At 52.0% G+C, this 23,828-nt stretch overlaps 2 long non-coding RNA genes across 2 annotated transcripts in view; one reads left to right on the top strand and one right to left on the bottom strand.

Moving 5' to 3' along the window:
• Positions 1-19,546, bottom strand: part of LOC116234237 (uncharacterized) — a 42,905-nt gene extending 23,359 nt beyond the window's left edge. Inside the window, exons 1-2 of the long non-coding RNA XR_016458991.1 lie at positions 17,081-19,546; positions 16,810-16,943 (exon numbers count right to left, since the gene is read on the bottom strand). This is a non-coding gene — a long non-coding RNA (uncharacterized LOC116234237). The remainder of the gene's footprint in view (positions 1-16,809; positions 16,944-17,080) is intronic.
• Positions 19,547-20,670: 1,124 nt separating this feature from the next.
• On the top strand, positions 20,671-22,800 carry LOC149915460 (uncharacterized). The gene is made up of 4 exons (XR_016458992.1): positions 20,671-20,759; positions 21,527-21,595; positions 22,279-22,442; positions 22,543-22,800. It is a non-coding gene; the product is annotated as an uncharacterized LOC149915460 (long non-coding RNA).
• Positions 22,801-23,828: the final 1,028 nt, after the last annotated feature.

Raw genomic sequence — 23,828 nt, 5'->3', positions numbered from 1 at the left:
CTGACAAAATCCTTGCTCCCAACACCTGGCCCCATAGCCAACATCCTCCTCCAGCTTACCACGCTCCCTTCCGCTCATCAGACAACCTCAAGGACAAGGCATTCTTAGCTACCTAAGCACCTACCCAAGTTCCCCTTGCAGCATCTGACCCCAAACTTGGCAAAACCAACACACGTTTTACAGAAGGTTCGTAGCATGCCCATAGCAGTGCACTGCAGGCAGCCACAGCTTGCCCTGCTTGAGCACATCAAAGCCACATCAAGCCCAACACAATAAGCACTGCTGAACAGCAAGAGGCACGAACCCGGCCTTGGTGCTATGCACTGTGGTCACACGGCTTCCAGATGTGGACAGCCCGAGCTCCAGCCTGCCCTGAGCCACCCTGTAGCCGGGGGCTGCCTCTAGACTGAAAGGCAGAGTGCAGAAATAAAAACTGCTTTCCATCTCTTTTTGGTTAAATCGCTCTGCAGCTTGCAGAGCTCCACCAAGGACAATTATTTCCAGCATGTGTCGTGCGTGAATGCTGCAAGCAAGGCAGAGCTGGAGTTTCATCATAGCCTGGCTTTGTGCGCAGAGCAGAGAAGGAGGGGAAAAAAATCTAAAAGGAACTTGGAACTGAAGGCCCCCCAGCCTCACCCTGATCCCGAGGAGGCTCCGATCTGCTCTTGCTCAACCCGACATCGAGAATGAGGAAGTGGAGGAGACAGGCGGGGGAGGCGGAGGAACGGTCAAGCTGAAGACAAACAGCCTCCGAGCTGCAGGGCTGGGAAAAAGCTCCGTGAGCAAGAGGGCACGGGAGCAAAGAGCGCTTTGCATCCATGCTGAACCCCGTCCCCATGCAGCGATCCCCAGGGTTTGGGTAACCAGAGTTCAGGTCTCCCAGGAGATGGTTTCCAGCACCCAGACCTGCAGCCCCTGCAGCACATGGGGAATGGCACAGCCTGTCGTGGTATGGCCACAGAGCCAGCCCCAGCCAGCCCGCTGCTTGCCTTGCTCAGCAACAGCCAGCTTTCAGCACAGCCTGCAGCTCACTCGCTCGCCTCCGTGCTCCTGAATACCAGGAACCACAACACCATGTTCGCTGCAAACTGGAGTTAGCATAAAAAATTAAAAGCCAGCCAGGCGCGAGGTGCTGCAGGCGGCTGCTGCAGCCCAGGAACCTTGCTGGTCTCTGGTCCCACAACCTCTGTCACCACTGCCATCCATGCACACACTCTCCAATTCATCTCGCCCCAGGGGAGGAAGAAACACAGGCGAGGCAGCCCCAAGCTGCATGGTCCAGGGGTGGTGGGGCAACACCCAGAGGGGTGCTCTCCTGCTGTTGTGTCCTTCCGCTCACTAGGGCAGCCAGGAGTTGCCTTCACTTTATCCCTCTTAAGGCAAAAATAACATAGCAGAGACATTAAGGGTGTGTGGGAGATCCCTAAAGGGGTTCCCATTGCTGCAGCTGAGGAGAAGATCAGGACCTGTGGTCTGTAAGGTAAATCCCACACACATTTTCTGTTCTCTTCAGGAGAAGCAGGGAACCAAGGCACCAGCGTGGTTAAGTGGGAGGGAAATGAAGGGCTCGCGTCCCACCCAGCTTAGGGCAACAAAGACAGCAAGAGTTGGTAAAACCTATCCCAGAGATTTAATGTTTCCCAGGGAAAGTGGCAAATCCCATGGGAAGGAACACTGCATGAGGACCAAGGAAGGCAACTAAACCCAGACAGGGAGCAGACGGAGTGCAAACCCAGCAAAGCCCTGGGGAAAGGAAAGGTAGCAAAATTCAGGAGAACGAGAGGTTTCTTTCCCTTTCATCCCACTGCGAGAGCTGGGGAGAGGGAGCCGACACCCAGAGCCAGCAGCTCTTAGCCAGGAGCAGAGCCTGATGGAGGAGCTCATGGGAAGGCAGCTGAGCAGCAGGACCTGAGTGATCGCCCACAGCAAGCAGCAATTCCAGCAAGTCTACACCCAGCATGCATCTCAGAAGCATTCTGCTTTCAGAGCATCCCTGAAAGGGAGAACTCATTGCCAAAAACCAGGAGCTCCGCCTGCCCAGAGTTTGCATTTTCATTTTGGCTGGGAAACTGGAAAAATACAGACCTGAGAAGGCAATTCCCCCAGCCCATCACTCGTCTCTGACCCTGCAGGGCTGGGCTGGCACTGGGAGTCTCTTGGTTTTTGCAGTGCTGGGGGGTGGCATGGTAGCTTTTAGAAATGGGGCCGAGTGAATTGCAGAGTGCCAGGACAGAGTTGGGTGTGCCTGAATGATACCTTTGTCCAAAGCCAGGGAACCTGTCCCTACCTTTCCCTGCAGCCCCATCCCCAGGACCTGGCCAGGAGCCCCTCTTAGCAACAGCCCTGGATTGAAATAAATAAATGCAATTCTGCTGAGAGGGGATGAAAAAAAAAAAAAAAAGGAATAAAGGATGTGCCTCTCCAGCTCCTCCTCCCCTCCCAGAAACCTGTGTGCTATGCAAATATATGCAAATAGTGCACTGAAAGGGGGATGAAACTGGCTCTCTATACCAGCGTGGTTTGAGACTGGAAGCAGTTTGTTGGAAAGTTGGGGCAGAAATAGCTACGGGATGAGAGGGACAAGCAATGATGGCTGGAGGCCACACGTCCCCAAACCCCTCTGGCACTGCAGTCGGCTCCTGCAGCAGCACCCAGCCCCAACCCTCCCTCTCAACATCCCATTTCTGCAGCTGATGGCAAAACACTTGCAAAACCCCCTTTCCCTCCACAAAAGGAGAAAAAGCACAAAACTTGCTTTGCTGCTGTTTACATTTCCCACCTGAGAAGAGACAGCGCAAGCTGTGTGCACCGCGTGTTTGCTGCCGTGGTGTTCAGCCCCAAGCAGGGACAGCAGCTATGGACAGAGCTGGGTCGTGCTCTGCGAGATGGGCATTTCCCCCAGGTACTGCCAGAGTGACACCTTTCTTACATGAGGAACGGGCTCGTATGAATTCCAGCTTATTTGTTCCAGGCAATTTATCCAGCCCAGCATTGCCTTGTTTGGTAGCGTTTTCTCAAGGGGTTTCTGCAGAGAAGCAGGTGAAATCTAGAAAGTCTGAAGGCTTCGGGGTGTAAACACCATTTGCTTGAGCAATGCTGCTCACGTTGGTAGTCAGTGCCTGAGCGTTTTTGCTCAGAAACAGGAGGTGTTTTTATGTTAAACACTCTCTGCTCGAGAGCAGACCTATCTGAAGCTGCAGCCCCTTTTCCTCCCTCTGACCCAGGGAAGGAGTTTTACAGATGCTCTGAACTCAGTGGAAAGTTTCTGTGAGTTCCAAGGTCCTGGGCAGGGCTGGACGATGGCAGCTGTGCTTCAGGAAGTGCCATTCCCATCAGCATCCTAAGGGGTGCAGTGTGGAAGTCACTTCCTGGGATTTTGATTTTATGTCATCTCTCCCTTTGGAGTCTCCAGCAACTCCAGCACCAGCCTGTACCATCTGTGTAAAGGCAGGTGAACCTGCTGATTATTCCTACAGTGCAAACCCAGCTTCTCTACTTGACCTGGTCTAGATCAGGGGGACAAGGTGGATGTTTTTCTCATTGATGTGTATTTGAGGTAACAGCAAAGCATCTCTGTCTCATCCCTGTGTTCCCATATCCTTCCATCTGCACTTTTCACTGTATTTCCCTGACACCTTTTGGGGAGCTGCCCTGCACCGACACACACACCACTCAGGACAGCACTACACAACCCTTCAGAGCATAGCCTGTGCCAACAGCATAGCGACAGGACAAGAGGTAATGGTCTTAAGTTACGCCAGGAGAGGTTCAGGCTGGATATGAGGAATATTTCTTCTCAGAAGGAGCAGTGCTGCACTGGCACAGCTGCCCAGGGAGAGGTTGAGTCAGCATCCCCAGAGGTGTCTCAGACCTACGGAGATGTGGCACTGAGGGATGTGTCAGTGGGCATAGTGGGGTGGGCTGGAGACCTTAAAGGTCTTTTTCTAACCTCAGTTGTTCTATTCTACATACAATCCCTTGTGAAAGGAGATGAGCTGCTGCTCGCCAGCCCCTTCCAGGTCCTCTCTGCAGCACTGGCTCCCCACCCAAGAGCTGCCTATTTCTCCCCTACTCACATGGCAAAGCCCTGCACAAAGCTCCCCCCACAGCAGAGGGGAAACAGCCAATGCACATACAGGTTTGGGACAGACTTGTCATCAAATCATTCACCATAAAAAAGTATCTCCTTGGCCTCAGATCATCCCATGGCCCCACAGATGGGAGTATGCAAAGCGTTGGGTGTGGATGGGAATGATTTCCTTTACCCTGAGAGGCTCAAACCAGCCCCCAAAATTTGAGGAATAACAGGTGCTGGGATTTCAGATTTGGTGATTAAGGACAGAGGCAATCTTTCCCCTCTCCAGGCTGTGGAACATGCAGAGACGAGGGCAGCTCTTTGTGTGCTGCCAGCAGTTGCAATAGGTGCTTCTGCTGTCACCGAGCAGAGATTATTCCCTGGATCTCCCAGGCTGTTTATCAGGAACACTCATTGCTGCAGCCACTAAACCAGCTTAAATACCAAAATTAAAAATAAATAATAATAATAAATCACTTCTCAGGAGAGAATAAAGGAGGTAAAAGGGAGCAAGGGAGGTAAAAGCATCTGGGAGGCAGGTTGGGGTCTTAAGAAAGCCTCTCTGCACAGTACTGGGAAGCCAGCAGGGAGGGACAAAGTTGGCTGTGCTCATCTGGACACTTTGCCTTCAGCACATCAGGGTGGTGAGCAAGGAGAGTGACTGGCACCCAAGGAAGAGCCACAGAGCAGTGCCCGCTCCCCCTGCACAGGGCAGGATAATGAATTGCATGAGAGTCCGGATCTGGGGACTGCACTGGAAGAAAAGCCACGAGGTCTGATTTCCTTGGGCATCCAGAGCCTTTGAAGATCAGAAAGCAGCTAAGTGCAAGGCAGGCTTTCAAGCTGGTTAGTGGTGGGCCTGGGACTCCCCGGGGAGAGCGAGCTGCAGGATCCCAGCTGTGGGGTCGGATCCTGCCTCCGTGCTGCACACTGAACAGGAATGGCTCCGCCGACATCAGAGGAGCACACTCCTCTATGGGTTGTTAATTAGCACACAGATGTCAGCTCAGAAGCACCAAGCTGCTTGCTCACGGCTGGCTGGGTGCTCACTGGTTTGGGATCATCCCAGCACTGGATCCCTTTTGTAGGTTCCATTGACCCAACTGCTGTCTAGAGGTGGGCTCCTCTCCTGAACATCCTCCTTGGGCAGAGGGTTAGGTGCAGTCGGAGCTTGCAAGCTTCCCACTGCCCAGAGGCTCAGGACAACAAGACCCTTCCCAGGGTGTTGGCAGGCAGGGATCATCCCAGCCACTTGCATGAAAGGTTAAGACCACTTTCCAATTAGAGAGGCAGGAGCCATTGCAATAAAGCGCTTCTGAGGGGATATTAATCAGGGCATCTTCCTCTCACGGAAATGCAAATCAGCCAAATGGAAACGGGAATGATTAGAGCCAGCGATTAATGTGGGCACTTCGATCCCTACTCCAAGCACAGCCACGAGGGTGGAGGAAAAATGCACTGGGAAAGGGTGGGCTCCACCTGGGACATTCAGCATCGAGTCTCCAAGATGACAGCAGCTGGTGCACAATGCCCCCCATCAGCCCAGATTTCTGGCCCCTCCTCTTGCACCCACCCAAGAAGCAGCAGCCTCATGGGGAAGTCGGCTGGGGGCGCGTGGGATGCTGCAGGAGATGCAGGCGCGTGGATCAAGGACTTGGGTGGGAGAAGTGGTGAAAGCAGGAGTGAAGCGCTGGATAAATGGGCTGGAAGGGGAGAGGATGAAGAGCAGAAGGCAATGTGGGAAGGGGCCAAAACACGGGCCAAGTTGTGGGGGCACAGAGTGCTCCCTCCCTTGCCCGGGAAGTGCCGCACCGAGGCCGGAGCCGGCTCTGCTCCTCGCGGCAGGAGGCATTAGATCCAGCTGAGCTGCTTCAACGCAGCATGCATGTAAATCAGCCGGACAGGCAGCGAGGAGAAAAACAAGGGGGATGAGATAAGAGGATGGAGAGAAAGGCAAGGGGAGGAGGAGAGGGAAAGAGAAAAGGGGTGGGAAGGAGAGGAGCAGGTGTGGAGAGAAAGAAAAGAACAGAGAGGGTAATGGAGAGGGGAGAGGGAGGAGGAGGAGGGATGAGGAAGCAGGAGGGCAGGGAGGGGGCATGGGGGAGCCATGGGAAGGGATGCACAGGGTGACCACGCTGTCATACTCCCACTTCTTTGCTCCCAGATCCACAGCACCAGGCCACATCCTTCCTGAAGCTTTGGGGTACAGAAGCACCACGGTGTTCTATTACAGCCCTGGGGGAGATTTGGGCACCCATTTGCATTACCACACAAATAGCCCGTCTGTTGTCCTATAATCCCTTGCCTGGAAATGTGATTCCCTTGAATCACCTGCCCTGAAACCTGATGTGCATTTATTATGGAAGACTTGGTGGGTACCAGCTGAGGTGTCTGCACCTGGGGGATGAAATGACAGAGCCACATTGCTCATTTGAGTCAGGGATATCTTGCAAAGCACAGTGGTTCCTGAAAAACAACAACTTGGCATTGTCCTTTTCATCCAGGGAACTCATAGGCAAAAAATTATTATTTTAGACTCCCTACAATGAAGATCAACAGCTTCAAAAGAAGTTCTTGTGACTGGGCAGGACACAACAGTCTCCTGACATCAACGTGCAGTAAGCAACCAATGCTGATACAAATTCCATCTGCTGTAATCATGACATCACCCCTAATTATATAATGAATGAGGATGTCACCACCTGCAGAGTCCTGACGTCACCAGCAGAGCTGGAGAAAGGTCCAGAGCAGGATGATCAAACAGTGAGTCCACAGGAGAAAGAACTCAGCTTGGAAACCAAGCAGCTAGAGAGGCACATCTGTGGCCTCAAAAAGGTGAACCAAGTTTGATTGCTCACTGTGTCTCCCAATAAAAGAATTAGGAGATATCCAATGACATTAAGAGGCAGCAGATTCAAAAGGAACAAGAGAAAATGGCTCTTCACATGGTATGTGGTTAAACAGTGGAAGTCCTCACCACAGCTCTCAGGGGATGATTAAAGCTTCTGCGTTTACAAAAAAAAAATCAACCAGACAAATTCATGGGAAATCCACGGAGGGGTATTAAGGACAAAATGCCACTCTGGTTGGGGAAGTCCCTGAACTGCCACGTGCTTGGGGCTGGGAGCGTGCTCAAGAGGCACACCCCTGCCCAAATCTGCGGTGGGGACACCCTCTACCATTCCTTGCACTACACTGGAGATAGCAGGTGACATCCCCAAGCCAGACCCCACAATCTTAGCAGCCCGCTGTCTCTCCAAGCCCTACCTCAGGAGATGCCAAACCCATGCAAGTTGCAAAGTCCATAAGCAGTGGGACCGCTCAGTGCTGCCACTGTGCTGCTCCCAGGCCCCCAGCAGGAGCCAGGCTGGGTGCACAGCCCCAGTCCTCTGGACAGCAGCTGCATGCATCCCTGCAAGCAGCATCCCTCACATAGGCAGGCAGAGTCCATGCACGTAGCAATCCCAATTAAACCCAACTACATCGCAAAGGGCCCTGGCAGCGCTGCATTTATCAGGCTGCCTGGAAGGGGCTTGTGCAAGCTGTCCCCCCGGCTGACGGATTAGACAGCAGACAATTAGGTTTCAGACACACATACACACACACACACACACGCAAGCACACGCATGCACACAAATCCTTTTCTCCATCCATCTGCAAGGCCAAGGCGGCTGAGCACAGCTGTGCGGCTGTCCAGTGCTTCTGAAGCTGCGTGCAGCTGAATAAGAAAAAGCCCCCGCGCCTCGGCTTTCAGCGGCTGCTTGCAAAATGAGCGAGAGGTCCCCAAAGAGATGACACAATTGCAATGGAAATGATTAACCCTTTGCAGGTTGGTTTTGTTGCTCCATACCGCAGCAGCCAGCCTGGCCACAAACTCCCAATCATTGGGTTTCAAGGACAAAGACGCAGCAACTCTGTGCTCAGCCAGCTAAACTATCGCAGGGATGAGCATGCTCCTGCATCCGTGTTTCATGGCAACAATCCGGGCTTTTGGGGATCGCTTTAGACATCTCACTGCTAGGATATTCCCCGCTCCTCTAAGCAGGGATGCTCTCTCTGCACACGCATCACTTCTGCAAACATCCCACCTAAAGCATCCCCGCCTGGTGCCCGAGAGCCCACGCTACGATTGCTACACCCAGATCCTGGCCAGTTTGCTCCTCCGATTGCCCCTTTTGAGGACTGCTCAGAACAATAATTCAACCCCAGAAAAATTAATTGCAACATTAAGAGGCTGTGATAGAAAAGGAACAAACTGAGGGCTTCTGCAAGCCAAAGCGTGCATGCCTGCTCTGGGAGATTTCTGATGAAATCAACAAAACAATGGATAAAGGGGAAAAAAAAAAATAAATCAGTAGATATAATTTGTTAGGATTGCCCGAAAGCCTTAGATAAAATCCCACATGCTACTGAGGAAGCCAGGAATTACTGGGCAATGTGTAAAACACTGCTGGAAGCAGGAAACAGCAAAGTGCCAGCAGGCAGTGGGTGACAGCATGGGGGCAATTCCCGTCTCTGCAGGCAGGACAGGAAAGCCAGAAGTGTGACCTTGCCCCACGTCCAGCTCCCCACAGACAAGGGTCTGCCTGTCCTGTCATGCAAGCTGGGATGACAGGGTGGTCAGCAGCTCCATCCCTGCATCATTCACATGTACTTGAGTTTGATAATCTGAACATGACATCAGGTGTGTCAGTCCTTGGCCTCAGTCCTCACACTCACAACCCTAGATCTCCCTATGTCCTTCCAAGCCATCTTTCAGCTGTATGTTTGGAAGAAGCCCAAGGAGAGAAATCTAACATTTTACATTTGGTGTGGGAAACGCAGGGAGAGAGGATTCTCCACCAATTATGCTCAGCTTCCTGAAACTACACCATGTTCTCATTTTTCTTGCCATTTTTGAAGATCGCATCAGAAGATCCCATCCTAGTGTGTGTGATCTTGCAATCAACTCCAACATGGCAAACACTCAAGTAGAAATGGCCACATAGGCAACTCAGTCCATTCCTCAAATCAATGAGAAGTTTTTTTGAGGTTTCCCTGGGAAACCTTTTGAGGTTTCCTTTCACTAAATATAGATGTATTCACTGTATACAGATGCCATTCATTGCATCTCCTTGGGGATTCAGCCATTATATCTTGTATCAATCCATAAACCACTCCTTCAGATTTATCAAGGTCCTATAGTTTTCCTTCTGCAGCTCTAAGCATGGTATCAGAGAGAATTTTCTGTTAACTATGCCATGTTTTCCTCACCTTCTTTTATCCCATTATCCATAGTTACATCTCCTAGACCACTCTAAATAATTACTCAGCTGTGTATTTATGACCTTCAGCTATTTGCCCATCCTTGGTTTAAGTGAACTCTTATTCAAGCTACCCTTAACATTTAGACTGCACAAAGAAATGCTTACATCCAGAGACCGTCCAGGATGGGGAAAAGAGAAAGTAGCTTCCCAAGCTCTGCTGTGCAGGCTGGGAAACTGAGGCATAGGGAGACAGCCACAGTTTGATCCCACAGCCCACCACCTCCAGACACCCGAGATCAGGAAGCACATAGATGAGTTAGCAGAAAGGGCAGATTCTGCAGCTTGCCATGGCTCTGGTGGGTGCAAATGGAAAGCAGCAAAAAAATTAAGCCTTTATTTAACGAGCCCTCTGGGAGGTAGGAGGTGACAGCCTTCATCCAACATGTCCAGCCACTGGGCACCTATTGTGAACTCCAGCAGGGTCACACAGGAGATTGCAACCCGCAGAGCAGTTGATTGACTCAGCTGTGGTGAGGTGATGGTCAGAGCCACAGCAAGGAACGGTGAGACTGGCAAGAATAAAGAAGATTGACTGCACTGAGCCCTGTTAACTGCACCATCTGGATATCGACCGTCAGCACAAGATACTGGAGACCACAGCCTGATGTGGTATGGGCATGAAGGCAGGGAGAAGCAGGAGGCACTGTGGTAGTCTATTGTGTGCAGGAAGGTGGGAGTTCTGGGGAGGGGGGTTCAGCTGGAGAAGACTCCACTGAGAGGAAGGAGAAAGGGAAAATGCTCGCTCCCATGCCATGCAGATGCTTGAAGATACCTTGAGCTAAGCCAGGCACCTCTGTGCACGTGGAGCTACAGAAGCACAAGTGTGTGCTCACAGCTCCAGGCACACCAACACGGTGAGGGCATCTGCAGCAGGGGCAAGAAAGGGGAGAGGTGAAGAGAAAGCAGAAGGAGCTCCCCATCTACAGCACTGCCAACTTCACGTGTCACTGCCAAGCCCTAAGCAAAGTTAAGAGGGTGGTCTAAAAGTATGAGTGCCTACAGAGTACTCATTTCAGGTTGGTTACTGTGCACTTTCCAGTGGTTGAGATTACATTTCCCTTCTGCTATGATCACAGAGTTGCCAAGAATACCTTAATTTTGTCAATAAAATCTCAGACCAGAACTCCAAGCTCCACGACCTGGAGCCTTGAAGCCTTTAAAGTAAGATGTTTGCCATTGCTGACACCGAGGGCAGAGGTGGGTGGCAGGTCCACAGGCAGGTCCCCAGCCCTGCACAGTGACACGGGTTTCTCTTCCTGCACAGCAAACACAGCACCAACGGTCGGCCCCAGCGCACCCTGCAGGAGCCCCTCTGACTCATGGAGGGGAAGTGACTCGTCATGGTGACAGAGCATCACATCACCGAAAAGGAAGGAGAGCTGGCACATGAAACAAAGCCTTCTTCCTCTTAAAACTGGGTGTCCCCTGTCAGGAGACAACAGAGAAACCAGTCCATCGCGCACACTGCCTGGGAACAAAACCTGGGGCTCAATCAGGCCTTCCGTAGGGGATGCAGGGAAGAGCAGCCCTCACACGTTCCCTTCAGAAGAGACGGCTCCCTCTGCTTGGAGGGGGACTGTTCTGGGCTGAGGAAGACCACATCTGAGGGAAGGAAAGCAGTGAGAGGAGGAGGAGAGAAGCGAGTCCAAGCCCCCGCAGGCCTCAGCCCCACGCCGGGCTGTGTTATGCTGTTTCCTCACGCCACGTCGCCATAGCAACTCCATCAGCAAGCAGCTCTGCTACGACTCCGCTTCCCTCTCCATAGGTGTTTTTGGGGTTTTTCTTCCCCTCTCTCCCTTTTTCTCACCTCAGTTTTCTGTTTCGTGCCCATCCCAGCCCCTGTCCTAGAAGACTGCTGGCCAGTCCTCCCCTCATCAAGCGAGGATTCACAGGGCTGCTCTGCAACCCTGCCATGCAGTGGGGCTGAGGGGTCACAGGCAGGGCCCCCAGCCCGAGTGAAGGACAGGGCAGGGTTTTTTGTGGGGAGGGATCTTATGGAGCAGAGACTTTTGGGTCCCCACGCTCCTTTCCTTTGCTCTTGATGCCCTTCAGCATCACCAGCCATGAGGACTCCAAGCACCCCGCTGTTGCAAAGAGGGTCTCAGGTTGCTCAGGGCCCCAACCAGCCTGGCCTTGGGCACCTCCATGGTGGAGGCACCCATACATCTCCAGGCAGCAGTGCCAGGGCCTTACTGCCCTCTAAGAAAGCACTGTTCAGACTTAACTTGCTCTTTCACAGGGGTGCATCTGCCTCCAGGGGTCCCTTCCAGCCCTGTTTTCTAGCATCAATAACCAAAGAAGGCTAAACATCTAATTAAAATACTAGCTGAGCCAGAACCATGGGTAAATCAGTGCTTATATAATTAAAAAAAAAAAAAAAAAGAGTGGAAAGAGACATAGCAAGGCCAAAATAATCATGGAAGATGCGGAGACACTAGAAGGAGAGGGCACATAAAAAAGAAAGACTCTTGCCCTCGGTTCAGACAGCCCATCCACAGTGACAAAAGAGCCATCCTCCAGGAAGAGGAGGGTTTTGAGAGCATCCCCCAGCATTAGATGCTTTATTCCACTTAATATCACAGCCCTTCTTTAGCTCTTTGAAAGTCCCAACCTTAAGTACCAAGGAAAGCCACCGGTCCCTTAAAAGGCTGACTTTGAGGAGACCAAATTCATTGCCAAACTAAGAGCTCATCTGGCCCTGCTGAGCACCAGGTGGGTGTATCCCTGCAGCTCACACATCCCCAGAGCCTGCCAGCTCCTCACCAGGATGGCAGAGTTCCTCTGGTTTGTTTTGCAATTGTTTTTGGTGCTTTCAAATAGCTGTGGTTGGAAAGCAGAGGCTGGGTTAATCTGACCCTGTCATATGCATCAGATGTGCAGCAGAAACAGCCCTCCAGTAAATGTTACCACGCCGTTTGTGGAGGCTTTTTTTTTTCTTTTTTATAGCAGACATCTGCAGCATGAGAAGAAGGATGGAGCAGAGAGGACTCAGAGGGGACAGCAAATCTTCTGACAGCCGAACCCCAGTGACACAAAGCTCCTTGGCCCTGAGCCCCAACATACTCAGCCCAAAGCCAAGCCAAGAAGAGCAGCCCAGACTCTGGGACTGCACAGCACAAACCCTTTGCAGTTATTCCCGTGCACGTCTGCTCCATGCTCGAGGTTTCTTTATGCACACAATCACACTGACTTAACTCAAGGTGCAATTTTGCAACCACTGCTGCTTGCTTGCTTGGAAAGCCGAGCTTCTTTCAATGTGGCATAAGTCAATTAGAAGCAGGTTGAAGCTGAAGTGAATTAAGGCATTCAACCCCAAATGCAAGTGCCTGCCTGGAGGAAAGGGGAGGGGAAGGCAGCTCTGCACCAGTTTTAGCTAACCCAGTGCGATTCAACCAATATAAAATCTGAGAACAGACAAGGCAGCATCCTTTCTCCCTCCTCCTCTCTGTTCTCACTTCTGCTCCCCCCTTTTTTTTGCTTCCCCCATCCCTTCCCTGAAGACTCTCCTGCTGTTCATCCTTCCCCGCTCTTGCAGCTCCCCCCCTCCATGCCCACATGCACGAGGGGGCCGGGAAGCAGTTGGAGAGCAAACTCCTGGCAGCCGAGGCATCGGACGTGCCGAGAGCCCGAGACAGCTCCAGAGCAGGGAGTCAAAGGAGTGGGATGAGCGAGAAGCGGGTGGGTTCGGGTGCGAGCAGAGAACTGCCTGCAGCGTGTGAGGCTGTAAGAAGGCAGGGGAGAGCATCTGCTTTATAGCACCAAGCACACGGAGTCACTGAGCTTTGCCCCCACACAGATCTGCCTGTACCAGCATTTTAGAGCCCAAATTGTGAGTTGTTTGGAAGCCTGTAAGGAATTTTAATAATGCAGGAAGATGCATTAACATAGATGCCACAGGGTATTTTGAAAGTTTATATGCCCCTAAAATACCACCATCCTCTATCCCTCAAGAAAAAGTCCTTAATCTTCCAGATTGACATCTGAGATAAAATCAGCACTGTTTAATTCCTCCTAGACATCACCCAGCTATTCAGGTGTCAAATCCCCTGCAAGGAGGGCTGCTTCACGCTGGGGTCTCTACATCCATCCCCTGCAGCCGCGAGCGGGTTTTCCCCATGAAGATGTGGAAGAAAGGAGGAGGTGGGCAGCAAGACCCCACAGAGCTGCTGTGGGGCTGCTTGGATGCTGGCCATGGGATTCTGAAGCTCAGTGCAGAGGTACCTGCCATGCTCTGGCTGCTACCAGAGACTCTCACACTGCGCAAACAACCCACATCGATAAAAATGCAGCCGCAGCAAAACCCCCCCACACCCCACTCCACACCGCAAGCTGAGTTGCAAAATCCTCATCCCTGGGTGCTTCTCTGCAAAAGGGCAAACGCACCAGCTATTTTCAGAGATCCCTGCTGCAGGTTGAGCAGGAGCGCTGTGAAGCTGCTCTCTGTGGTTCACGGCATTGGCTGCTGCCAGCAAAAAGGAGGAATTGTTGGGGAGAACAGAACAAACACAGTGGGGGGATGGATAATTAGAAAAGCTGCCCGAGATGCAGCTTTCCTGGATAAACTTTGGGATGTGCTTCTACTCCTCATCAATGCAAATGAAGCGGGAGGACCTGGGGGATCTCTCAGGCTCCACTTTGGGTTTATACCCAGGTAATGGATGACAAAGCCATCACTGCTCAGCCCCCATACCTGTGGCACCCCAACCTACAGATGCAGCTCTTCAGTCTCCAGCCAAGGACAGGGGAGCTGCCACATACTGAACTTGCTATACTTCTAAATGATGTGATACCAGAAAAATCGTATCATGGACAGACCTACAGGAACCTGCACACCCCCCTCTGCTCATCCTATGGCCATCCCTGCTTGCTAATTAGATGATATTTCATACTCGTACAAAAAGCATCCTTCAGCTGCTATTTCCCTTTACGTCCTGGGAGCAATGAAGAGAATTTAATAGATTTTTGAGAAAATATGACATAGATATACACCAACTATCTGCACTCTAGAGTATAAAGAGTAGCAAACAACCAAATTGCGGACGGACAGTGAGAAATGACATGGGATGAGTGCGTGCAGAGGGCTGGAGCAGAAGGCTAGAAAGGTGGGACAGGAAGCCAGACCTGATTCCTGGCTCTGTCACCAGCTTCCTCCCTGACCTTGGACAAGCTTTGGGGGCACCAGATTTTCAGGTAACTTCTGTTTAGGCACAGAACTGCCCAGGCTAGGTCTCCTGAGGCACGCAGGGTGCTGAGCCCTGGGTCTTGAAGGGAAGTTTTATTTCTGGGGTTCCTGGAGCCCCAAAAGCAGCCACATCTGTGCTTTACAGTGCTGGTATAGACACAAGGGATTTGGACAAAGCAGCAGCAGCCCTAGGTCTGCATGCTGCCCTCTGAGCCCTGGCATATGCTGACCTCTGCCCTCTGCTCCCCAATTTCTGCTACCAGCAGCAGTGCAGCTGTCGATCAGCACAGCTTTTTGGAGACCGTTTGGGTCAGGGCAGTCAGAGTGAGCCAGCACCTCATCCTGCATCATCAGCTCAGTGCTTCAGCCCTGACATGGGCAACAGGGAGGAATGGAAAAATACAGAAAGGACCTCAATAGAGCTTCCTTGCAAAGGGGCTCAGACCACACTTTGGACCCTATCTGCCACCTTTGGTCTCTTGTCTTGACAGCTGCAGTGTATCCATGCAGAGGGAGCAGATCCGAGCTGCAAACTTTAAAAAAGGAATAAGAAAAAAGGAGAGAGGGAGCGAGCAAGCGAGAGAGAGTGTCTGACTACAGCCCTAAGGGCTGTCACAACAGATAAAACCTCAGCCAGGCTTCGCAGTTTGAGCTCCTGCACGCTAATGCACAGCAGAGCTAAAAATACCAACGTGTGGAAAAGCAGAGGCTGCTGTTGCTGCGTTTTGAGCTCAGCGCGGGCTCTGGCTTCCCAGTGAGCCAGATGCATGGCCACAGAGGGGAACGCGACCCCAGGCAGGGGCAGGGGTAACCAGGGGTGTCCCCACCACAGCCACGCTGGCTCTGTCCTGCTAAGCACAGAAAGTGAAGGGTTGGGTTTGTGCTGATGTGCAGCAAATATCTGGGCCAGGCGCTTTCACAGCGTGGGCAGAGCAAGGGAAGGAGCAGCCTTGGGGAAAGGGAAGGATGGAGCCTGGATGAGGGCGATGCAGTGAGGCTTCACAAGACAGCAAAGAGCCAGGGCTCTGTCCTTTGGGCTGCCAGACCTGGAGCAGCCTCGTGTGAGACAGCAGTGAGCTCATGGCTGTGTTGCAGCCCTATCTCCTGATGTGTCTGTCCATCTTCTGTGCAGCCATCATTACCCTATCTGAGGCCCATGAACATACTTCACCATGCACTTAGATTCAAGCATGCACTTCAAGTCTATTTTCTTCAATGGAACTGAAGGACATGCTTAAGACTTGCACGTGATTAGCTGCTTTCAGCAAAGGTCAGTTTTCCAAGCCAGGGTGTTCTTGGGGCCTCCTTCTCCCAAACCTGAGTGCTACTGAGCTGCTGCATTCCCATTCTCGAATTCAGACAAAACTCACTCAGGGTCACTTGGCCCCAAGACCTGGAGCTTAAGCTCAATAGAGAGGCACCAAAGACAGAGCCTCCAAGCCCTCATCTGACCAGAAAAGACACATGCTCCCCACCTCCACCCAGCACCCCTATTTCAGTGCTGCTTCATGCCTCCCACATCAGCACTGACCCTACTGCAGAGTTCACAGCCCAGTCACCCCACTCCTTCCCCAGTTTCTTTCCTACTCACAATAGCATTAAAGACACCAGCAGAAAATCCCCATGGATCCGTTTCAAGTTGCATTATCAGCACATTTGGCATTTTCATCATGCTCAGGACACGGTCCCCTACAAAAGGCCAATTTATCTTGCAAGCAAACGGCTGCCTTGGAGGCTGCACTTTACAGCAGCTATACCAGCACAGCCCTGGGCAGAGCAAGAGCCCCATGGTGCCACATACACAGCAATGCCCCAATCTGGGCACACAGCAGCAGCCACTTGGCACTTGCCAGCCCACCCAGCCCCACACTTCTAGCATTTCAAGGGCTCTTCCAGCCCTTTTTTTTTTTTGCTGCATACAAGTAGATGAATATTATAACTGCACTAGATACATAAACTGTATACCATCCAATTATAACCCAGCATTGGCAAATATCACAGCACTACCGCAAAGTAGTGTGAAACCTTCTGACTTTCACAGTGCCCCAGCTCACGGATGCAGGAAACTACAAAAAGAAAAAAAAATCCAAAATTCATAACTCTCCTTTCACTAAAAGCAAAAACCAAACAAAGTCACAGCCCTCACAGCTAGAAGAAATAAGAGGGCTGAAAACATGGGTCCTAGCCACACAAACTGAAAACCACAATAGAAATCAGGATTTTTCACCAAGCTGTATTATACTAACCTTTTGATCTGGAGACAGCAGCTAACATTACAATCACTTCTTATTTGCTTGGTCTTGAGGAAACGAAGAGGACAGATCCCAGCAGAGCAGCATTCACCACTATTGTTCCATACAGCTCCCACTTCTTCAAGAACCTGGATGTTCATAGAGAAACCTAAGCAGGAGCTGATCCCATCTGACAACCAGCCATGATCCCACCTAACCACCAGCCCAATAGCCCAGATATCAAACAGAGCCTTCATTCTAGCAAGAACCCCTGCTATAATCATACCAATAGCCCCCAGAAAGCAGCCCCAATTTCCTCTCTTTGACTCTGAAAACCTTGGGTAGCTCTCAGCACTTCTACCAGACCAGCACGTTGCTTCATCATCAAGCTTTTATCTGAGAGCGCCCAGAGGCAGTGCTGCCCCAGCTGTGACCATTCATATCGTTTGCACTTTGGAGAAACCACTTTGCAAAAGGAATGGCTCAGCTGGTAACAGGGTATGGGAACTCCCACCTTGGGACCTCAAAACTGCCCAAACTGAGGCCTGAATACAGCTTTCCAGTAGGCTGATGTGCAACTGATTCCTTCCTGACCTGCCTGCTTCAACTTGGGCTACAAGATCTTTATGACAAGAAGCATTATATGCATTGGTCCAGCACTCTGCACTGCCTCCAGCCCCCAAGCGCTGCTCTAGCAAACCCAAACAGCAACTGTAGTAGCTTCTAGGCAATGATATCAGGCCCAGTATCATGATATCCTTGTTGGTCTTCCTAACAAAGTGTCAAAAAGAGGGGCTTTGGGCTTCCATACCTCATAGCCATGCCTCCATCAGGGTCACATCCAAGAGGCAGTGCAGGGAGCTCACCCAACAGCGCCTCACTCCCAGGCTTTGGGACAAAGCAGCCAACCCTATACGCTGTCTCTGTGTTCCATCCCCAGTCTCAAGACTGAGACCTGGAAAACCCAGAGCTGTTCAGAGCTGCACACAGTCGCTGGGACAAAAAGGAAGGCAATGCAGGATGCCCCAAACCCTGTCCTGCTCCAAACTCCTGATGATGCTTCTGACCCCGGCGCACTCCTGCCACAAATTCAGCAGGTCCCTCTGCCAGCTCCCACCTCTTGAAATTCTGCACACTAATAAAATCCTACCTCATTTACATCTGAGATGGGGAGTGAGTGGCAGCTGTTGCTATAGAAACCTTCTCCCGAGTCCCGGCTCCCACTGCAGCTCCAGGAGGACAGATCCTAAGCAGTTCCCCCAGCCCCAGTGGCATGGGACAACCCATTGTGCCCTGCTGAACCCTGCACTGCTGCCCCTGGTCCCATTGCAGTGGGCGTAGAGGCTACACAGGTACCTCCTTCTCCTCCTCCAGGCCCTGCCTGCTGAACCTTCAATCTCTGGAGCCCCACGCTCACCATCCATTTCCAAAAACATGTGATCACCAGCCCTTGGAGGTGGGGTTCTACATGCAGAGCCCCTCTCTCATCCAGAGAAAGCAAAATACAAAGGACAAGAAAGAATTGCTCACCGAGCTACCAGGCTCTGGGGAAACCTGAGCTGAGGATCTTGCTAATAGAAGGAAAACTTGCAACGTGCTTAACATTTATTATGGCTTGCTGCTTTCCCTAAGTTGGGCTGATGATTATTTAGTGCATGGCCCATGGGTGCACAAATGCTTTGGGTTGCTAGCAACACCTCACACAAGACCTTCCCTTGGCTCTGACCAGGCTGAACTCTGGTTTCTAGCTCAGCTTCCAGCATGAAGCCTGGACCAGTTACTAGAGATTCACCATTACCTGACAGCACTGCTAGGCATGGAGACATCTCCTCTCCACAGAGCAGCATTGGGAAGCAAGATTTTGAGCAGAAAAGCAACCAGAGGACAGGATGCCAGATCCTGCTGTCACTTACAGGCAGGCTGAGCAGGAGGCAACCAGCTTGTGAGCTGCCACATCTGCTGGTGTGTTGAGGAGCGTCACACAGCCTGGACGTGCATTGGTGGGGTGAATGTGAGGTGCCTCTCTTGTGGGAATGTTCCTCAGGTCATCCAAGGAGCAGCAGTCCTGGTCTCATTTTCCTTTGGCCAAGACACCAGGGCTGTCTGAACATTGCTTTGCAGGGACATCTCCTTCATCCCCTCCATGCGTGCTGTGCCATGCGGGCACCATGAGTATAGAATGGAGAGTGGTACCACCACTTTTTCCCCACCAAACAACACCCCCAGCATGCCTTTGAAGCTATTTATTCCTCCTTCCAGACCTCAGCTGCCTGCTCCATCACACAGGGAAAAACTGACTCAGACCTTCCCAAGATAAGGAGACCACATCTGCAGCCCAGCTCCCCAGGAATGCAATCAAAATAGCGACCGGCAGGCAAGGCGAGAAAGCATTTTTCACTGCTGACTCCGACCCCCTGATGGACTGTTGCTATGGAAAGGCAGCGAGCAGCCCCAGCTGGGGTTCTGCTGAAGGATTTTCCCTGTTTGGCCTGAGGCTAGGGCAAGGGGAAGGGGGGAGGATGGGGAAGGAGCTCACATCTGGCTGCGGCTGGGCTCCCCATCACCAGGTGCAGGCTCACCTCTCTCTTGGTTGCAGCATCCTGAGACACTCTGCATCCTGCACCAGCTCAGGTGCTGCTCGGTGGTGTTTGGAGACTGGTGCAGGAGCACAGCTAATAAGCCCAGCTCCTAATTGGTGTCAGAGGTACCAGGGAAGGGGCAGAGAGACAGTAACCTAAGCCTGGCCAGTCTTCCTCTGAGCCTTTAAGGTCTCTGGGACACCCATCCAGCTCCTTTCCCCTTCAGCCCGTTTCCAGTTCCTCATTCTGGCATGAAGAAATAGGACAGTAATTCCTCTCCTGTGGGGAGAAACAATACAGAAGTCAAAGCAGAGCCCTTCCAGGCTGCATGAGCAGGCAGATGGTTGGGTGAAGATTTGCACAACTTTCTTATTGTTAAAAAAAACACTCAATGACAGCATCGGGCCAGGAGCAGCAGGAGACCCTCAGCTCCCTCTGCAGATCCTTCCCATGACAGCTGCCCCCTGGGCAGATGAGATTCATCTGTGAGAAGCCACAGGGATACATGCAGGGCTGCTCTGCCCCTCCAAAACATCCCTGTCCGCACACTGACAGCGCTGAGACAGCACCGCATCTCCTGCCAGCCTCTTCCACAGCTCCTGCTGCACTGTTGTTGTTATTAAAGCCCCTTCCAGTTGATGGAGGTGGCCTGAAGATGAACAGCAGTCTGGGCACTGCGTGGCCACTTCTCAATCACATCATTGAGATGAGGTGGAAAAGGCCAGAGTTCCAAGCTGCCTCCGTATACCAGCGCCTGGCACCAGGCACTGAGGGAGCTGCTGCCAGCAGCCAGCACCCAGAGGAGCCATTCCCCCTCCCTCTGTCTCGCTGGGAGTTGGCAGGAGGGGACGGACAGCTGCTTTTCCATAATCATTTCTCCACTGCTGATGACATGCTGGAGCTAATTTTCGGAAGACACCTTAGGAAGAAGAATGTATGTATATCAGCTGAAGCAACTCCTTCCAGAGACCAAACACGCACAGCAAAACAAAATGCTGCTTCTTGTTAACCCTTGCCAATACATATGCAGTACAAAAGTTGCTGGTCAGATTCTGCCTTGCTCACAGTCCTGTAGCTTTGCTGACAGTGAGGGGGGGAAAACAACTGTCTCTTCAGAGATGTCACTGATTGAAAATCCCCCCCGAAGGAGGGATCCTGCCCCAGTTATTGCCAAGGCTTGCTCACTCAGATACCCCCTGGGAGCTTGCTGTGCTGTGCCCAGCATGCTGGTGTCGCTCGGATGCGCAGCACGTGTGCAATGGCACGCACGGCAGCCCTGGGACAAAGCAAGAGCTCCGGAATGCCCCGGGTACACAACCCAGCCCTGCACAGGGGCAGGCTCTATGAGCATCCCTGGCCCAGGAGGAGAAAGATGAGTTGGAGAAGGTGAAAGGGAGGGGAGGAGGAACACCACCTGCTTATTGATCAGAACATATGAAAAGGGTTTTTCTTCTGGTTCCCGAGCTGGAGGCAGGAACCTATTGGATAAAACCCTTTGCTCTCCCGCTGCCCTGGTTTCAGCCACTCCAGGCTGCTGGTTAATTAGATGAGCATTAGCAGAAAGGCAGCTGGGCAGCCGGGAGGGGCCAGGTCTCTGTGTCTGTAAATGCTAGTGCACGGGGCTGTGCTGATGGCCAGGGCACTGCCAGTGCCGTGCCGCCCGTGTGTCTCCTGTGTGCAGCCCAGCCAGGGGCCAACTCAGGCGCCAGGGAACCAATCACCTCGTGTAGTGCAGCCATTTTCCTCTTCCCCCCAAATTTCCATCTTCCATCTGTTCTTGCACCAGCCCCACGGTTAACATAGCCTGGCCCTGATTGTGGGGCAACCCGGAACCAGGGAGGCTTTAGAGCAGAGCGGGCATTTTTCCTGCCTACATCCTATTTGCGAGAAATTACAACAAAGTCATGAAGGATTTGCAGTTTACTTTCATGATCCTTTTCCCAGATTAACACATAGATCCACTTTCTGGTGAGCAGACTTAGTGTGTATTGTTTTGTCTTTGTTGCAACCTTGCACTCCCACATCCCAGGGCTTTCAGTGCCCCACTGAGGTGTACAGGATATGAACAGGAGCTTGCTTTAATTAATGTTTACTTCTTAATTGGGCTCTGAGCTCCCCGGCAAGTCAGGTAGTATTTTATTGTCATTCCACAGTCCTGGGAGAGAGAAGGCAGAGGGAAGAGCAAGAGACATGGGCAAGGATGGTCAGCAAGAAGGTCTCAGGTTAGTGGAGAGACCCTAAGATTCTCCCCCCTCCATTCCCATTACCTGCACTGAACCCAGCAGCAATATTGCCTGGTGACAGCTCACTCTGTTTGCAAGGATTATTATCCCAGATTACCCACCTGCATCAACCCGCCTCTCTCCCTTGCTGTCAACAGAGAGACACAGATTCAAGGAAACTGGGTTAGATCCACATTTATATAGGGACACAGCACTTACAGGTTAAACAAAGTTCTCTTGATTGCCAGGCTGTTGCCAAATGACCCCAGAGGAAGGATGGGGCTTTATGTCAAAGCTTTACCAGGGACACAGGGTGAACTAACATTACATGCTGTAAAATAAACTTTCCAACAAAATCAGGATGCAGCTGTTTCAGCTGCTTTCAGCAGAAGACGTTATCTGCAAAGCAGATAAACTCACTTCAGCCTTACCTACAGCTCAACAGCCAGCTCTCCACAGCAGCGTCAGCATTCGACTGGCTGCTATCAACACATCTGTAACACATCCATGCCAGAGCAAACTTATGCCTGCTGGTTTTGGGGGAGAAAGCCAGAGCTTTGCATTGTCCTTGTCCCACAGCACTCTGCCTTGGTTGGTCTGAACCGGCTGTGGTGGCATCAGGAAATGCAGTGCTTTGCTTCCTCACCGTAATACTGTTTTTCTGCCCTGTTCTCCTTCCTTAGGTACCCAGCCAGCATGGAAAAACAGGGGAATGGGAAGGATGAGAGTTTCCTCATAACAGTGGCATTCCTGGGGCTGCACGATGTGAGGCAACAACGAGTTCCTGGATCACCTGCAGACCAAGGAGTGAAAGGCTGCAAATGCTGGTGGAGGCTCTTGGGTGAAGGTATAGCCCACAACCAGGCTCACCAGGGAAGAAGACGTGGCAAGACCAGAGGGATGAGGGAGCAGAGCCTTGGCTTGCATTTCTCATTGCTCTCTTCCAGCTCCCGGGATGCACAGCTCACCATGGAAAACTTGGGGATGTCCACGTCATCCAGCAAGCTTCAACCAGCCACGTGATGTGCACCTCCATGTCTGAAACCCCTGTACCTAGCTCAGGAATAGAGTGAACAATATCTGTGGGAACAATATCTGAAGAACTTTGGGGCAGCAGCTCCAAAGATCACTGGAGCACAAGTACTGCTCAGTCTCCAAGGCTCCTTCCTTCAGTCAAGTCCAAAGGACAAATATTCACTGCTGTATCACTATACCAAATGTAGCAACCCACACACAGGCACATCCCAGGGACCAGTGCCATACCAACAGCAAACCCCAGCATGTAAACAGGCACCTCTGGGCCGTTAATGAGGCGGTCTGTTTGTGAAGCATGGCCTGGATGGCGCTTCCTTCAAATCAGATCTTCAAAAGAGAGAAGGGAGTTGGGTGCCCAGCTCCTATTGGATTTTGTTTCCTTTCAGATTCTTTAAGCTCACAAGCCTCAAAGCCGCCCATCCTCACAAAACACAGCGCAGAATTTGCTACGCACAGAGTGATCGATGCTGGAGAGGGTGCCGCGCGCTCACACCCACTCACACCACTCTGAACAAAGCCAGCACGAGCACACAGTGCTCAGCTCCAGCAATAGCAGAACCCAGCACACTCACAGGCAGCTCCTCTCACCTGCGGGTGCAGCGTCAAGGCACCGCGGGGAGGTTTTCAGCAAGCAACTTCCCAGCCTTACAGCAAGACGGCTGCTCCCACGGGCGTGTGAAATGCCCAGGCTTGGGAGAGAGGGGGTAATTATATGCCAGGGGAGCAGCTGATTCCAGCCCTTGCTGACCCCCAGGCTGAAGAGTTCTCCTGATCGATCACGAAGATGCTCTTTCATTTTCCTCAGGCGTTTCGCTGACGGATGGAAAAATCAATGCCCCACTGAGGAGTCTGGAGGGGGTGGAACGCGGGGAAGAGAGGGAGAGAAAGGGAATGAGAGAGCAGGAAGGGGCAAAGGGAGACGGGACCCAGCCAGGAGAGGCTGGGGGTCTGGCAGAGACATTCCTGGTACCCACAGTCAGATCTGGAGTAAGAAACCTGCAAGGTCCATGAGGATTTCCCTATTAGCTTGTTTTCTATGAATACTGCTCTGGGGAGATCCCCCAGCTCTATCTCCCTATGTATGTGCACTCAAAGCCCCACCTCAGATCCCATCCTGTCCCCACAGATCTGCAAGGACCCCCAGCATCTCTGTCCTGTGGGGCTTTGCCACCCCAACACCTTGCCAGACCTGCTGAGC

This window comes from Phasianus colchicus, chromosome 19 (genome assembly GCF_987193195.1).
Source record: "Phasianus colchicus chromosome 19, bPhaCol1.hap1.1, whole genome shotgun sequence".
NCBI lineage: Eukaryota > Metazoa > Chordata > Aves > Galliformes > Phasianidae > Phasianus > Phasianus colchicus.
The sequence above is the reverse complement of the archived record's forward strand: the minus strand, read 5'-3'. Positions and strand labels throughout refer to the sequence as shown.